This window comes from Mus caroli, unplaced genomic scaffold (assembly GCF_978045245.1).
Source record: "Mus caroli unplaced genomic scaffold, Mus_caroli_1 scaffold_3, whole genome shotgun sequence".
In the NCBI taxonomy this organism is placed as follows: domain Eukaryota; kingdom Metazoa; phylum Chordata; class Mammalia; order Rodentia; family Muridae; genus Mus; species Mus caroli.
The window spans coordinates 38,896,421-38,909,488 of NW_028227258.1; the positions used below are offsets into that span (position 1 = coordinate 38,896,421).

The 13,068-nt window shown below is 44.1% G+C and overlaps 1 protein-coding gene across 3 annotated transcripts in view; it reads left to right on the forward strand.

Annotated features, from left to right (window-relative positions):
* The first annotated feature begins 4,823 nt into the window (after positions 1 to 4,823).
* Positions 4,824 to 13,068, forward strand: part of Tlcd4 (TLC domain containing 4) — a 77,190-nt gene continuing 68,945 nt past the window's right edge. The window contains exons 1-3 of one of the 3 annotated variants that reach the window (XM_021157680.2): positions 4,824 to 5,007; positions 6,601 to 6,703; positions 6,877 to 6,926. The gene's annotated coding sequence lies outside the window, so the exon portion shown is untranslated. The remainder of the gene's footprint in view (positions 5,008 to 6,600; positions 6,704 to 6,876; positions 6,927 to 13,068) is intronic. The other 2 variants (XM_021157679.2, XM_021157682.2) reach the window with 2 other exon arrangements.

Genomic DNA, 13,068 nt, shown 5'->3' on the forward strand with positions numbered 1-13,068 from the left:
AGTGGTTAGGTCAGTCCTGTCCAGCACCACTGTCTGTGATGATACCGTTATCCTTATCTGTGTGGTACACCACTTACTTGTGCCCAGTGAGCACTTGAAATACTGCTAGTGCAATCGAACTAGAAATTTTTAAAAAATATTTATTTAATATATATGAGTGTATATGACTACACTGTAGCTGTCTTCAGACACACCAGAGAGAGCACCAGACCACTTTACAGATGGCTGTGAGCCACCATGTGGTTGCTGGGGGATTTGAACTCAGGACCTCTAGACGATCAGTCAGTGCTCTTAACTGCTGAGCCATCTCTCTAGCCCAAGGAAGCACCCAACGTTCACCCAATGTTCACCCAATGTTGGGCTCAAACCCATGACCCTGAGATTAAAGAGTCTCATGTCCTACCAACTGAGCTAGCTGGGCTCATGAACTAAATTTTAATTATTTTATTTTATTTTTATTTTTAAGATTTATTTATTTATTTATTTATTTATTATATGTACGTACACTGCAGCTGTCTTCAGACACCCCAGAAGAGGGCATCAGATCTCATTACGAATGTTGTGAGCCACCATGTGGTTGCTGGGATTTGAACTCAAGACCTTCGGAAGAGCAGTGCTCTTAATTGCTGAGCCATCATCTCTCTAGCCCAAGGAAGTGCCCAACGTGGTGCTCAAATCCACGACCCTGAGATTAAGAGTCTCATGCTGCCGGGCAGTTTTGGTGAACGCCTTTAATTCCAGCACTTGGGAGGCAGAGGCAGGCAGATGTCTGAGTTCTAGGCCAGCCTGGTCTACAGGGTGAGTTCCAGGACAGCCAGGGCTACACAGAGAAACCCTGTCTCGAAACAAACAAACAAACAAACAAACAAAAAAACCAACCAACCAAAAAAAACCAAACCAAAAAAACTCACACTCTACCAACTGAGATAGCCAATCTCTTGAAGTGAATTTTAATGTTGTCTCCCTACTATTTTAAATTTAGATAGACACGGGCTGGAGAGATGGCTCAGCAGTTAATAGCTCTGGAAGAGCTCTTCCAGAGGTCCTGAATTCAATTCCCAGCAACCACATAGTGGCTCACATAATGGGATCTGATGCCCTCTTTTGGCATGCAAGTGTATGTGCAGGTAGAGCACCGTGTACATACAAGAAATAAAATACATGTAATTTAAAAAATTTAAACAGATACATATGGCTACTTGTGTTAGTTAATCCCCTCACTGCTATGGCACAATACCTGATAAACACAACTTAAGGAAGGAAGAGTTTACTCTGGCTCGCAGTCTGAGTCGATGATGGTAGGGAAAGCATGCTAGGAGCGTGAGGCAGGTGGTCACGTGGCATTCGCAGTTCTCAGCTCGCTTTCCTCTGTTTATCTGGTCTGGGACTAAATCTGTGAAACGGTGGCACCCACAGTTTTAGTGAATCTTTCCACCTCACCTAACCTAACTGACACCATAGTCACGCTCATCTTCTAAGGGATTCTAGGTGCTGTCAAGCTGCCAACTAATATTCACCACCGCAGTCCTGGATAAAGAAGAGTCTGTCTGGGGTTGCTGCCACTTCGCGGAGGAGAGGAGGCTGAGCAATCAAAGAAAGGAGATGGAAAAGTCTTGGGAATAGAAGGAGAAGCAAGAAAGACTGGTGTAGCGGTTTGAACGAGAAACGTTTCTCGTAGTCTCGGGCATTGGAGCACTTGGTTCCCAGTTGGTGTCACTCTGAGGCTTAGGCGAGGTGGCTTTGCTGGAGGAAGTCTTACCGCTGGGGATGAGCCTTGGGAGTAAAGAGCCTCTCCGATTTACAGTCACTGTCTGCTTTGCACTTGCTTTTTTAGATGTGAACAACCGGATTCCTGTTCCTGCCGCCAGGTAGCTACGCCTGCTGAACGCTGGTGTGCCCATCCACCACCAGGAACTCTTATCCCTCTGGACTGTAAGCCCAGATAAACACTTCTTTCTGTAAGTTGACCTGGTCATGGTGTTTTATAACAGCAACAGAAAAGTAACAGATGCAGCCTATCCACGGAAACCAGGAGAAGAAAATAAGGATCAGACTGCAGTCAGCCCTATCCCTGTGGATGTCAGATTGCAGTCAGCCCTATACCTGTGGATGTCAGACTGCAGGCTTCCCTATACCTGTGGATGTCAGACTGCAGGCATCCCTATACCTGTGGATGTCATACTGCAGGCAGCCCTATCCCTGTGGATGTCATACTGCAGGCAGCCCTATCCCTATGGATGTCAGACTGTAGGCAGCCCTATCCCTGTGGATGTCAGACTGCAGTCAGCCCTATCTCTGTGGATGTCAGACTGCAGGCAGCCCTATCCCTGTGGATGTCAGACTGCAGGCAGCCCTATCCCTGTGTATGTCAGACTGACCACAGTCAGCCCTGTACACGTCGATCATAGGTAAATAGGTCAGGTACTTGGAACAGGTCAGTCGCTGGAAATCTAAACAGTGGCAGCATTCCAAAGCATTGCAAATGCTGGAACACAGTTGAGAGTGAGCAAAGAGACAGACTAAAAAAATGAAGAAAATCAGATTTATTATTAGGCATTTCCAATTCTCCCTAAATGGGAAATGGTCATATTGGGTAAAAGACAGAAAATCTGGAATTGAGAAAATGTGTTTTTCCCTTTTTGAGGATCAAAGGCAGGGCCTTGGAAATGTGAGTAGTAAGACTTCTACCCCAGAACTGCACCTCCTGGAAATTATTATTTTTTTAAGATTTATTTATTTATTTATTTATTTATGAATATACTGTAGCTATCTTCAGACCCACCAGAAGAGGGCATCAGATCCCATTACAGATGGTTGTGAGCTGTCATGTGGTTGCTGGGAATTGAACTCAGGACTTCTGGAAGAGCAGTCAGTGCTCTTAATGGCTGAGCCATCTCTCCAGCCCTGGAAATTAGTTTTAAGGTGAGAATTATTTGACATACTTGCTATTAGAAAGTGGCAGGAGAGGGATCTTGCCACAGGAGTGTGAGAAAAGAGGAACAAATGATTCAGAAGAGGAAACAGATTTGAGTTTAGAACCTAAGTGGAGAAGATGGGCATTTGGAGGAGAGGTGAGCCTTACCTGTTAACCAGTCAGGGGGCTGGGATGGGCATACAGACACACAGACGTCTGTGGATAAGAGACTGAAGAAAGGGCAGTCTTTACCAAGTGGAAGAGCTGAAGAAAGAAGGTCTGGGATAATAATCTTAGGTAACCAGCACCCTCACCAGGAGCAGGGTAACTAAAAATGCTGTTTATACAGAATTCCTGCTGTTTATGCAGAAGTCCCACCCAGCCTCGTGGGACTGAGCAACTACTAAATTCTTGGACTTCCCATCCACAGATGCCCATTGTTGGGTTAATCAGACTGCAGCCTGTAAGTCATTCTAAGTAGTCCTTTTAATATAGAGAGATGTTCCAAAAGTTCTATGACTCTAGAGAACCCTGACTAATACAAATACTTAAAGCCTTGCAGAGAACTATCCAGGTCATAGTCTGAGTGGGATGGCGGAAGCCAATACTTAGTGGATTTTAGAGCATGACCCTGGGAATGGATGGAAAGGATAGGCAGCCCCTCCCCCACCCTGAGTGATGGGGATGAAAGTCATCGGCTAAGAGCTCAGATCCTAAAAGAGAGTTGACGGCACCAGCATGGGAGAAGCTGGACTTCTTCTCCCTGCCCCACCAGACCTCTGGGTCTTGTTATCTGAAACCTGGAGGCTAAAATCAACAAGTTGCCTTGCTCTGGTACTGTTCAGATGTGGCCCGTGGGGATCTATCGGCCAGAGGGAAGACGATGTTCCTTGTAGGTAAGATCTCTGCTCTCTTTCATGGTTGTCCCTATAACTCTCCAAAGTCTTAGCTCTCCCCTCGGGGCCGAGCGGACCAGGAGCACAATCACCTTGGTTACTGCACATACTAGTTCTTGTGTTTTTGCTACCCCATCTATGTCTTTTCTAGTGGTCCTTTGTTTGTTTGTTTGTTTGTTTTTCTTGTGTTTTTGCTACCCCATCTATGTCTTTTCTAGTGGTCCTTTGTTTTTTTTGTTGTTGTTGTTCTTGATGTGTTTTTTTTTTTTTTTAAAGACAGGGTTTCTCTGCGTGGCTATGGTTTTCCTGGAACTTGTTCCGTAGACTAGGCTGGCCTTGAAATCAGAGACCTGTTTGCCTTTGCCTTCCACGTGCTGGGATTAAAGGTGTGTGCCTGGCATCGGTCCTTTTCTTTAAGCCTAGCACTTAGTGAATCTAATAGGAGCATATCACCAATACGTGGGGTTAGTACAGCAAGATGATAAGAACTTCAAATGAATCAGTTTTCGAAAGGAGGAGGCAAGGTTTGGAAGGTGCCGTAGAGAGCAAGAGCCTCGTCCTCCCCAGAAGCATGGTTTCTATTTGAGGGACAAACCAAGAAAATATGGAGAGAAAGACCTTGGCTTAAGCCGTGGAGGGAAAAAAGATGTTCTAAGACAATAAATTCACAAGTTAGGTATCAAGAAAAGCAGGGGGGTTGGGGAAAGGTTTTATAGAGGGTCAGAAATGAGGGTTGGATCAGTCTGGGAGTGGTTAAAAAATTGTGGGGATAAGATCAGCGGTACAGATCAGATCACCCGTACCTTCGAGGGGTTGAAGACATTGGGAATATGGACAGGCTCACTTTTTTAGTCCAAATCTACTAGCACCTCTTTTATGGTGTTCATGCGACTAGGCACCAGGGATACTGCAATAATGCAGTAACAGTTGACACCCAAGCAGTGACTTAATAATAAGCCTGAGTATATAGATCACCAACTGCTTGGCAGGGTCTCCTAGTGATAAGCCCCATCCCTTGGGCTGCCAGGGGGTGGGGCCTTATAGAGTCCTGTGGGGGCTAGAGTCCATCTCACAAGAGCAGCATCAGTCCTAGTAAAGACTGAAAAGTATGGGCAAGAAGACTGAAGCATCCCTGTAAGACCCAAGAAGAAAGACCTCCTTGCTCAACTTTTTGCCTTCCCATGACCCTATGACAAGGTAGGACTATCTGGGTTAGAGACACAACTGGGGCCGCATGACCACTAGGACTAGTGGTTGTAATTCTTACCATTAAAGGCCTTCAGAAAGTTAGTGATAGAAAGTGTCCCAGCACCACCCAAGTCCTCCCACAGACGAGACTTTTTCCTTAGTTAGACACTCTAACATCTGTTCGAGTCATAACTGTTTGCCTAGGACTCCTTGAATGTGAACCCTTGAATACAAGGGCAACTGTGCAATGCTTATAATGATTGCTTCTTGCTTCTTGTATGCCAAGTAGTTAGAACATGCATTATCTACTTCCCATAAAAGATATTATGAGATAGATACCATTAGGATCCTCCTTTTATGAGTGAGAACACTAAGCTACAAAAAGGTCAGGCCATTTTCTCTGAGTTACAGAGCCAAGAGTCCATAGAGTCAGGATTCAATCTTCCTCAGTCTAGTTCTATGTTCTACGTTTTTTGGTTTTTTGTTTTGTTTTGTTTTGTTTTTTATCATCTATGGTATCACTAAAACTATTACAGTTTATCTAAGCTGTTATGCTATAAATTAAACAGAGCAAGATAGAACTGTGCTATTACTATATATGACTTTTCACTTAGTAAGTTTAAAAAGAATAGACTTTTTTTTTGGAGACAGGATCTCATATAGCCCAGATAGGCCTCAAACTTAAACTATATAGCTGAGGATGGCCTTGAATTTCTGATCTTCTTACCTTCACCTACCAAGTGCTGGGGTTATGGCTGTGTGAAAGGGGATCAGACTCAGGACCTTGTGAATGCTATCTCACCTTCTACTCACTGAGTTACAACCTAAGCCTACAAAAAGGTTTGTCTGTTTGTCTATCTGTCTGTTTGTTTGTTTGTTTTTGTTCTTTTAAACATTTAGCATTTCAGTAAAGAATTACTTTTTCAAGCTAGGCATCATAGTATATATATAAATCCTGGCACTCAGGAGGCTAAGGCAAGAGGATCATCATGAGTTAGAGAATGTCTTGTGCTCCAGAGTGAGACTCTATCTCAAAACAACAAAAATGTCCAACAGAGGTGTAGTAGGTGACACATACCTATGACCTAAGCACGTGGGAGTTGGAAGGAGGAAGATCAAAGGTTCGAGACTATCCTGGACTACTTTATACCCTGTTTTAAACCTACTACCTCCACCAACAACACACCAGAAAAACAACAACCAGAAAACACACAAATACATTTCTAGGCTATCATGGGAAATAAATCTCGACATTTTAAAAATGATAATCACAAAAATGACTTTAACTTTCAACATTATCAGATTTATAGATTTTGATCAATAAATGCAGTAAAAGGAGAAAAAAAAAAGGTTTTCTTCACTAAACACTCCTTATCTTTGAAATTCATTGAGCTAATTTCCTTACCTTTCCAATCCTCTTCCAAGTCCCTTCTCCTTCCTTATGGAGAAGGGACTGCCCCCAAATCCTACTCCTTTCTTATTTTTTTTTTTAATTCCTTTCCTTTGCATCAGAGCCTTTTGTCATTGACAGGAACACACATTTCATCTTCATTCCTATTTCACTAATTATTAACTTTTAATGCAAATCTTTTTAATGCAAAGAAAATCCACAGTGGTCTTCCGGTGAAATCTGTGTGTCTGTGTACTCCAAGATACTAAGCACAGCGTTCTGCCTCCGACTATCTCCTGCAGCTGTCTCGTGAATGTGAGTAATATCATTATTCCCTTCTGTAAGTGAGGAGATGGAGACTTTACCGTGCTAAATGAGTCCTGCTGGTGCCTTGATTTGATTTCCTGTTGTCTGTTTTGTGGCCATCTAGTGGCTTCAGAATATAGTGAGAAGTGGGGAAGGAACTTAATACAGCAAATATTTTCCAGAGAAGAAAAAGGGATCAGAAAAATGGAATTCTCAGAGGTGCTGCTTAAAGGTCAGTGTCGTTTCCTCTTGGAACTTTTGTGTAAATAATGCGTACACTTAACAACATAACAACATGACTAAATAGCGCTTACTGCTTTGAGAGTGTGTGTGTGCATCTGCGCATGTGCGCACGCATGCTGTACGCCCATGTTGCACACGTGTGGAGGGCAGAAGGCACTGCTGGGCATCCTCTTCATCATGCTCAGTCAGCCAAGTCCCAGTGACCCCCTGTGCCTCGGCCTCCTACAGTGCTGGGTTACAGGCCATGGCACAGGGCCTGCCTTGTTCCATGGGTGCTGGGATCTGAACTCAGGTATTTGTCTTTTCAGCCGCTTGCCCTCTAGAGTGCATGTGCTTGCACTTCAGCTTGACCGTAGCACGTTTCATATGCTGTTCAGCATGTAGCAACATTAGGTGCCCTGTCCATTTTGAAGCCATTCTCTTTTACTACATGAAATTTTAATGAGAAAGCTGATGGGCTTGTTAACTTGCCAACAGTTAAAAACTATAAAACTTGGATGGCGTGAAGATTGCCTCCTCCTCTTTGCCAGTACTCAGGTGGGTTCAGCGGATCCTTTTCACTTTGAGTTGAACCTGGGAAATGAACCTTGGAAAGCAGTTTAGCAGTTTGTAATACTTACTACATGTCTTTTAATGAGACCTCAGTTTTAAACATCTTGGAAGAAGTCCAATTTTCCTCTCCTCCATCAGTGTTATCCTCTCCTCTCCTTAATCTTTACCCAGCGACTATCAGCTCTGCCCTTACTCTTGACCAGTAAACCAATCTCAAATCTTCCTCATTAAAAAAAGAAAAGGCCAAATCAATAATGCCCTCCCTCAGCCGGTCTGCCTCAGCTTGGCTTCTGTCACCTGCATGCCCAACCACTTAGCAGCGGCACCGCTGTCTTTACACACAGCATCTCTCCATTTGGTAGTGTTTTCTACTCCCAAGGCTACTTCTATGCAGTCAGACTATGTCACGGGATAGAAGCTGAGCACAGAGCAAAGCTGTGAATTAGGCGTTGAGATGTAAGTCGGCCTGAACAAAAGGTCTCCTGTACGTGGCTGATTGACAGATACAAGGTCTTACTGTATGTATATTCCTGTCCGGTGAGGTCATCATCCTTCGGCCTCAGCCTACTGAGAGTGTGGGCAGTCACCACTCCTCCTGGCCTTTCTAAAGGAGCTAAGGAGGCTACTCAAGGGAAAGAACTTCCAGGTGAAGGGCCCAGAAACGTTCCCTCTATTTTCCTGTGAGCTTCCTCTCCCGCTTGCATTTCTTCCTAAACTTTTCAATCTGGTGGGTGAATCTCTTTTCTTCAAAAATCTTCAGCTGTGGGCTGGAGAGATGGCTCAGTGGTTAAGAGCACTGACTGCTCTTCTGAAGGTCCTGAGTTCAAATCCCAGCAACCACATGACGGCTTACAACCACTGAAGACAGCTACAGTGTGCTTACATGTAATAATAAATAAATCTTAAAAAAAATCTTCAACTGTTTCCCACCAAAGGGTTTCATCTTTTGCATATTTCATTTCATAATGACTCAGGCATGGCCTGAACGAACATTCCAACGTCATCTGGGTAAATACGGATGGTTGGGAGCTCCAGAGGGCAATGGGGTCAAGTCCTGTGAATAAGGCTAAAAGTGAATCTCCTAATGGTGGCCAGTCCTGCTCTACTGTAACATAGATGCACATTGTAATAAGAACTTGCTTTCCGCAAAAACGAAATCTACTCATTTCTCTACAAAATATTTCTCCTAATTTCTTTTTTTCAACTTGACAGTGGCCACTTAACCCAGTTTAGAGTTCTTTGGCCTTTTGTTTGTTTGTTTGTTTTGGTTTTGTTGTTGTTGTTGTTGTTGTTGTTTTTTCCTGCTTGGCAATTTGAGCTATAGATTTTGGACCCAAGATGTTGCCTCCTTAGTGGCAGCGGATCTTGTCCTAACTCATTGTAGTTGGTCCTGATAGCTTCCACCAGCTTAGCCAGAGAGACTTTTTCTTCCAAGTTAACCCATGTGAGATCACCAGTGATGTATGTCTTGCTGTGGACCAGCCAACCCAGCTTGGTCTATACCTTGAGATGTAGTAGGGGACCCCCATCTTGCAACACAGGATAGGCAGGAAGAACACCAGCTCAATTAGGTCTACTATGTAGACCACCACCACTAGCTGCCCCTTCTTGTTCTCTACCAAGGTGGTGGTGACTGTATTGACCCCATGCTCAAAGGACAGGCGGTCTCTTTGTTGGGACGGCCCCTTACCAGCAGCTTTCTTCTCAGCTCAGGCCAGCAGCCTTTGCCTCTTTTGCTTAGTCTCTGGCCTGTAGCTGTGGACAAGGTTGAGCAGCTGGGTTGCTGTTTGTTGGCCTGGGGCCCAGGTGAACTGGCAGGAGGTACTTTGAACCACTTATAGAGGATGGTCCTTTGATGCTGTAGCTCAAGTAGCTGGGCCACTTGACAAAGCACGTGAGTCTCTTTGGGGCTGAATGTCCTGTCCAGTGCCAGAGTTCTTAGGCCTTTTCTCAGAGGACTCACCACCTCTTCAGGCCCCTGTTTCTTTATGATGCCGGGGGGGGGGGGGGTAGGGCCTTTTGCTTCCTCTTGTCCTTCTTCTCTTAGGGCTTTGTGCTTGGCTGGAAGAGAGGTTTTATTTGGGGCTTTTCGTAAAAGAACAAGAGATTCCTGCTTTTTTTTTTTTTTTTTTTCCACTTTAAACCAATGACAACAAAACGAGCGCTTTTATTAGTTCTTGAGAGCTTCACACAAGGTGTTTTGGTCACACCTCCTTCAGCTGCTCCTCCCAGATTTGCCCATTTTCCTTAATCATCCTGGTTTCTGCCCTTTTGCCACTTTGAAAAAAACGAAAACAACATGAACTTTAACCAGAATTGGACACTATGTGTCTTCCGTTAGGGGTGTCTGAAGAGCAGGTAGCCAGGAATCCAGTAGAGCCTGCCTGACCAGCAACTGCAAAGTTGTTGACCTGCAACCTTTTATCCATTCAAAGTTGTTCGTTGTTACACCATCCCTACTTGGGTAGGGCTTTTTCCTAGACCCGAGATTAAAGCCTTTCTGGTCTTAGTTGATTTCTACACTCTACTGGAATCCTCCTGATTCTCCAGGAAATGAGCCATTTATCTTATGAAGCAATGGTAGGTGACCTGTGAGAATTTGGGTGGGAGCGTCACCTCTGGAGGCCCCAGAGTCTTATGCAACCACCACCTCCAAGAAAAACGTGACAGTTTAAATACTTTCTTCATGGGAAAGGGACAGTGGGGATATAGGTAATAGAGGGTTAGTAATTTATTTTTATTACAAATGAACATGGCTTGGGACATTGTTGTTCATCTGGGTTCTAGCTTTTCCTCCTGTGAGATGAATTTAATACTTTCTAGTTAAGGGAGTATGGGCAAGAAGATGGAACACAGCAATGTTCTTTTGGGGGCAAATCCAGTTAAGTAGACCAGTGAACTTTGTTCACAATCTCTCCCAGAGGAGGGTAATAGGGAAGGCCAGAGAGGCACTGAGTCTGGGGTAGCCTCTCAGTTCTCTTAGCATGCCCAAGGGATAGTCTTTGGGATGGAAAAAAAAAACCATGAAAAACAAAATAAAATACTTAAAACTACTGTGTTTTAAAGCATTAAAATTTATTTTTCAATTTTTTTTTAAGATCAAGTTTTTTTTTATTTTGATTGATTCTATTCCTATTCTACACTTGCATATTGGGGTGGGAGAGAGGATTGAATGATTTTCTTTCCGTTTATAAGTTCTCATTTCATAAGTGTGCTGGCTAGTTTTATGTCAACTTGACAAAAGCTAGAGTTATCTAAAAGGAGGGAACTGTGAGCCTCCATAAGATCTGGATGTGTCCTACTTAGGGTTTCTATTGCTGTGATGAAACACCATGACCGAAGCCACTGGGAAAGGAAACGGCTTATCAGGCATATGCTTCCTTATCACTGCTCATTGCTGATCAAAGCCAGGACAGGGATTCAAACAGGGCAGGACCCTGAAGGCAGGAGCTGATGCAGAGGCCATGGAGGAGCGCTGCTTACTGGCTTGCTTCCCCTCGCTTGCTCAGCCTGCTTTCTTACAGAACCCAGGACCACCAGCCCAGGAATGGCACCACCCACACTGAACTGAGTCTTCCAATCACCAATTAAGGAAGTGCTCTACGGGCTTGTCTACAACCCAACCTCATTTTCTTAATTGTGGTGATGCCATCCCTGGGCTGGTAGTCCTGGGTCCTATAAAAAGGCAAGCCACAAGGAGCAAGCCAGTAAGCAGCACCCTTCCATGGCCTCTGCTTCAGCTCCTGCCTCCAGGTTCCTGCCCTGCTTGAGTTCCTGCCCTGATGTCCCTCAGTGATGATAGGCTGTTATCTGGAACTGTAAGCTGAAACAAATTCTTTACTTTCCAAGTTGCGTTGGTCACGGTGTTTCAGTCATACCAATGGTAACCCTAAGACCATACGTAATCTTATCTGTGTGTACAGAAAAGGCTATGCACTCCCAGAAGTACTGGAGCTAGCCACAGGGAGGAGATCAGGACCACAGATAGTCTCCCTTGGAGATCAAGGTGAAATATGTGAAGGACGAATTCACTTAAATATTGGTTGATCTGAGAGATGGGCTGGATCTCTTTGTTAGCCTTTAATGTATAAGAACTTTGTGGGAGTGTGCATTTGTTTACTCAAAACTCTACAATCTCCATGAAGACCGTTACTGAATGTAAACACCCCAGCAGGATTCTCTTTTATGTTCTACACCATACTGTAGATACTGGGATGCTTTGCCTAGAATTACCAAAGGAGATACCTCAACCATGACATGTCCCAGACTGAGATTGTTTTCTTTCTCCAAAAATGTATACCTCTCCAGTGGCAGATTGCAATAAGTGGTCACAAACTACACACTCTGTCCATCCGTCTTCATATTTTCCTTTGCAAATAGCTTTTTTTTTTTTTACCTAACAAGAAATGGAATTCAGGTTTCCACCTCCTTGTAGCTTGGTTGCCCAGGTGCCTAGGACTGGGCAAAGCAGCAAAAGCAATGGTATAGAAATTCTGGGCTAGACCTTCAGGGTCTTTGTTCCCACTCTCTTGAAAAGCTCCTGCCGTCTTGGAAAGAAACCTGGGTGAGCCCCTGCAGGATGGGAGGTGATGCCTAACTGATTGGAGAAAGATGCCCAACTGAACCCAGAAGCAGCTACCAGAGGGGCTGGCAGCACAAGTTGCCTGATCCGTGGATCCCTTGCTCCAACAACTATTAAGAACTTCAAGGGTTGAAGAGATGGCTCAGTGGTTAAGAGCATTGATTGCTCTTCCAGAGGTCCTGAGTTCAATTTCTAGCAACCACATGGTGGCTCACAACCATCTGCATTAGGATCTGATGCCCTCTTCTGGTGTATCTGAAGACAGCAATAGTGTACTCATCTAAATAAAATAAATAAATCTTAAAAAAAAAAAACAAAAAACCAACCAACCAACCAACCAACAAAAAAACAACCCTTCAAGATGGTGAGGGCAAAATAAAGTAAGCATCGGCTTTCCAGGGATGGGCCCCGCCCACAGCATCTGTAGGAACAGCATCTGTAGGAACTGGTCCTGATTGCCTGAAAGACCATCTTGGATCATCAAGTCCCCAGTGAGTTTGGAGCTAACTGTCAATGTATGGTTGAGTCCATTTGAAAACAGGAAAAAATCTCCAAGTCCAATTCATTAACGGAATCACAGCATTGGTAGTTTTTGAAGCCACTAAGTTTATGATAGCTTATCAGGCAGCAACAAACAATAAATATATACTCCTTTATCTCCTACCAAGGCTTATTAAAGCCTTAGTGGTTCAGCTTTCCCACAAGTGACTTCATCTGAGGACTGAGGAATGCTCTGCACAGTCACATGTTGTCTTTGTACCCGGTGCATGGACTATGGCCAAGTGTGTGACTTGGATCACATGTAAACACGTTTTTTTCTTTGATTTAGAGATAAGGCCTTGGTTTATAGGCCTTGAACTTGAGATCTTCTTGCCTCAGCTTCCGGAGTGTTACAATAACAAGTGCGTACCATTGGGGAATATCTCTTCCCCAATGGCATCTTTGTGCCAGTGTTTCCTCATCTGCCAAGTAGGTATAGCCTTTTTAGAAAATGTAG